Raw genomic sequence first — 5,243 nt, forward strand, 5'->3', positions numbered from 1 at the left:
TCTGCAAAGTACACTAAAGGCTGTATGGCATGCCAAGAGATGCTGCTTTTCCTCAAATTTAAGAATTAAGTAAGGCATGAGGCTTTATGGAGATTCTTTTTGTGGGAATGGTAGTATATTGCTCATTTCAGAATAACTGAGATCAGTCACAAGGATACCTTCAATTCATTCAAGTATTTGGAACATTTCTTTTTCCACTTATAGGTAACATAACTTATTTTTAAGTAGGTATTTATAAGCAGAATACATTATTCATTCATTTGTTTAGTCACTCATTCATTTAGTCATTTATTTTATTTACAGCTTTAAAAATTTTTTTAATTAGTCTCATTCTATTTTACTGAATAAAGATATAGAAATTTTCAACAAATAGCCATTGTCTATATTTTTTGCAAATCTATGTATTCATGCATACAGAGTGAATATTTGTATCATAAATTATGGATAATCAATAAATTGACTTCACTTTGTACTAGTCATTTTTTTAGTTACCCAAATATGCCAGCTATTTTAATGCTTTTATTTTCAGTATTTGCCTCATCTAGTAGGTATAAACATAAAAATATATTAGCTACTTTTTATGTATGTATTTTTCCTGATTAAAAAATCATACATATTCATGCAGAGCATTAGGAAAATATGGTAAACACATAATGCAAATATTTCCAAAGAAAAGATTAATATAAAGAGATAGCATATGATTAAATATTAAAATATTTATATTATCTCCATTTCCAATGAAATTATTTCAACTCAGAGACACAATTTGTGGAATACTATATATTATGGGCCCAGGAAATGTAACTAGAATTGTCCTAGTGAGTAATAAAAAAAAACAACTGATCCTCTAAAGCACACATTGGATGTCAGTCAATTCTGTATGCCCAGAATTTTACACAGCTGTAACTATTTTGTTTTTACTTACATGAATTCCTCAGTCTCCATCTCTTTTCCAATATCTAAGCATCCATAATTAAGCTCAGCAAGTTGTAATTCTCTTTCTTGGATCTTTCATTCATCTTGGCCCTGGCTATATGATTTGGATGTTACTTGTCAATTATTATTCTGCTTCTCTTTAATCAGCTTTGCTTCCTTACTTATAAACTAAGCCTTCTTATGTATAATTCTCAGAACTGGACAATAGGCAAAAGGTTTAATAAATGCTGTATTTTTTAAGGGTCACTTGATGAATCCCCAAGTCTTCTATAGAGAGGAATGAGGTCATGAGACAAAGAACAACAACAAAGACCTTTTTACTCCCTTGGACAAGATGTAATTTCACCAGAAATTGAGTTCAAAGAGCTTTAGATAATTGTGTAAAGTGGAAAATACCAGTTCCACTCATACACTTTCTTAACAAAAGTTTGAAGTTGATGCTGGGTTTGTGATATGCACATTTCATTTAGAAATATTTAAAATAATCACAACAGTACATTTATCCTATTTTGTCAATACATGGAATATGCTTATTTAAAAAAAAAAGAATTAGCCCTACTTGGTTTGGCTCAATGGATAGAGTGTCAGTCTGCGGACTGAAGGATCCCAGGTTTGATTCCAGTCAAAGCACATGCCTGAGTTACGGGCTCGATCCCCAGTGCGGGCGTGCAGGAGGCAGCTGATCAATGATTCTCTCTCATCATTGATGTTTCTATCTTTCTCTCCCTCTCCCTTCCTCTCTGAAATCAATAAAAATATATTTAAAAATATTTATATGATCTCTGAGCATCTGGGTGAGTCTTTGGAAGGAAATCAATCATGATATGATACATGTGAAGAGATAAAATTGCCAAAGAAACAGTCAGATATGAAAAGCCTTCAATATACCAAGGAAGGTCATGATCTACTGTATATTTTAATCTGGAATCATTAACAATACATAGTGATTCAAAACAAAATACAATAAAATATAAAATGAAATTAAATCACTTTTAGTTTGTTTTATTTATTTTTGACTTAGATGAATATGTTACCATATCATTTGATAAATGTATTATAATCTTAGTCATGTTGTATGATAACATAGTGTTTCTAATGACTTTATTAGGTTGAGAGCTTGGATATAGATCCCATATACTTAAAAATTATACAGACCATGGCTTTCATGAACTAAGGACACCTCTATGCAGCCACAGAGGTGATTAATATTACTTCACGGACATCAGTGGAAAGGGGAGTCAATATTGAATTAGATAATATAATATAATATAATATATATATATATATATATATATCCAACTTTCAAAGGCTGTTAAATTGCATTGTTTACCCATATCTTCAGAAAAAAAATCTCTTCTACTGTCATGGTAAACAACCTGCTTCTCTGTTTATAATGGTCTGGCACTCTAGCAACTTCAGCGCGAAATTATAGCTAATTTGCCTACAAACGTCAGGTGGTCATAATAATCTGGCCACTCATATGGGTTCTGCAGTTTATATATCTTCCTCCCATAACAATTAAAATTTATATTGCATAATATCTGTACCACAGAATTATAGGAGTTGAAATTACATGTTTTAAAATCAGTGCAAATTTCCTGATACTTAGTAAACACTCAGTAAAATTTGGGTATTTTTATTGAGAGAGTTTTTCCTAGAGGATAAGTGTAACTTCCCTCTTTCCCTCAAAAACTAAGAAACATAAACCTTCCCACTACAGTAGTTTCAAGGACACAGGAAAACCATCTTCTGGGAAGTCCACAGTAGTGGCAAACATTTGGTAAAGTATCTTAAAGGAAGCCAGACCTCTGCTAGTTCATAACAATGAATAATATAGACAATTATGGATAATGAAACATTTGATGTAGAGTCTCTATTAAAATGATGATTTTTATGATGTTATAGACAAAAAAATGTTTATTTAGTGGAATCAAAGTTTGAGAGAAGCCAGTGCTGGAAAAAGGTGGAGCTGGGAGTATGAAAAAATAAAGAACTTTATAAACCTTAGCAAAAAAAAAAAATTCTAGTGCATTACCCCCTTGGGACCCCCTCCCTGCATGGGAATCTGTATTTGCTTCCAATAAATCTCCACCCTTTTCATCTACCACCTTTTGTCCGTGGCTTCATTCTCTGAATCCATCTGGACAAGAACCCGGGACAGAAATCACCCTGGCATCCTGCTCAGGAAAACAACCCAGGTCACTGTCAAAGAATTTTGCCTTAGTAACATCTTTGGGATTGGATTTTACATCTTACTATCTTGTGATTGGTTATATGCAAGTTGCCTGTCTTAGCAACATCCATATATTTTAAAGTTTGTGCCTCCTTCGCATGTCCTTCTTTCCCCGCTGAGTTGGGGTGTCTTAGTAACTCCAGCTAGTTGGGTTCCTCCTCCCAAGGTCCCACCCTTATCTACCCGCCTTCTTTCTGTCTCCTCACTTGCTTGTTCTCACCTGGTCATCATTTATTGCCATAGTGTTACAGAAAACTGGAGAAGAACCAAGGGACGCTTAGAGAGATGGAGTTACATTTATTATTATTACGCGCGGGCCCAGAGGAAAATGTCTCTCAAATTCTTGGGCGAAATCACGCAGGAAGTTTCCCGTATTTATACCATTCCACCTTCTTTGTCTCCAAAATATGGGTTTTTCCGGTTCCCTTTGCAAGTTCTTAAAGGGCCCTATATGCTGGGGCTTTGAGACCTCAACCAAAGGCTTGACCTGATGCCAGCACTGATAACTTCATCTGGAGAAGGTTTAATGGCCTCTCTGAAATGGGAGTAGTCTTATTGTCCTTATTATTTAAGCCAGCAAGCATCTACAGAAGCCAGAAATAGCAGGATTAAAATTTCAAACAGCAGTTTTTATATAAGATGGATGCTTCAATAGTAGCAGACAATCAACATCCATACCTGTAGTGATCAGTAATATCAACTTAATCCACTAAAATAGAATTAGTTCCTACATAAAGACTTCTCTGCTGGCAGCATAGTTTACTGGGGAAAGAATATGATAAGAAGCCAATAATAAAGCTTAGCACACAGTCTGAAATACTCATTTTGTGATGTTCACAATTTAATATGTTAGACCCTCTAGTCTTACCTCTGTTTTTAGAAGTCAGTTTAGGCGTTCTTTAAATATTAAGTTACGCCCTGGTCCGTGTATGTTCCCATACGCCAAAGTTGTGGGTCTGATCTCCAGTTAGGGCACATACAAGAATGAACCAGTGAATGCACAAATAAGTGGGACAACAAATTGATGTTTCTCTCTCCCTGCTTTCATTCTCTCTCTCTCTCTCTCTCTCAAACCAATAAATGAAAATCCACTTAAAAATATAAAGTCAGATATTGTTTGTGAACATTATGTCTCTGCCTTTAAGAAGGATGACCAGTGTCTTCAGGGACCCACTGTTCTATGGCCTTAACACTGCAAACTTACCTTAAAATTCTGTTCAGAAAAATTGGTTAACAATTCTTTGTTTCCATTTATAGTGACTGTGCCTGAAGAAGTTTAAATCTCTGCACATTAGTGGAGAAAGGCTCCAGGGAAAAATGGTCAAGAAAGAGGAAAATAACAAAAAGGCCCTCAGGCCAGCCATTGTTATGCGACTGAACCTGCAGAAGTCTAAATAACAGTCTTGGGCAACCACCAAAGCCTCCAGGTTGTTCTGTAACTAATGACTTATGGCCGCTGAATCAGCGATGCAGTGTTGTTTTATTTTGACTAGTTTTGGGTTGTTTTTTTTTCTAAGTTATATAGTGAGTAGAATACAACCACATGATTCAAAACAGAACAGGTAAAAAAAAAAAGTCTTGCTTCCACACTTGTCCTCAATTTTTCTGGATTATGACCCTCCATTACAGAAAAACTCATGTATTGGTTTCTTTTTTTAAACTTCCAGAGTATGTATGTTTGTACTGTTTTATGTAAAACATAGGATAGTACACCCTTTGTTGGATACCTTGCTTTTTCACCTAACATTATATTTTGGTGGTCTTTACCTATCTGTACCTAAAAAGCCTCTTTAATCTCTCTATATTTGTACATATGTGTGTGCATGTAATATTTTAAAATTATTTGATTTTAAGATGTGGTACCATTTATTTCACAGGTACCTGCTGGTGTGCATTTAAATTGCTTCCAAGATTTAGTTATTGTGAACAATGCTGTGATGAGTAAATGTGTAGATTGGGTGTTTCAATTCTGTGCATCTTTATCCGCTCCTAAATGTCTAATGTGTATTTTATATTTCTACAATAAATTCCTGGAAGTGTCATTACTGAGTTAGAAGGTATGTAAAGACATAGT

Source organism: Myotis lucifugus, unplaced genomic scaffold (genome assembly GCF_000147115.1).
Source record: "Myotis lucifugus unplaced genomic scaffold, Myoluc2.0 scaffold_209, whole genome shotgun sequence".
In the NCBI taxonomy this organism is placed as follows: domain Eukaryota; kingdom Metazoa; phylum Chordata; class Mammalia; order Chiroptera; family Vespertilionidae; genus Myotis; species Myotis lucifugus.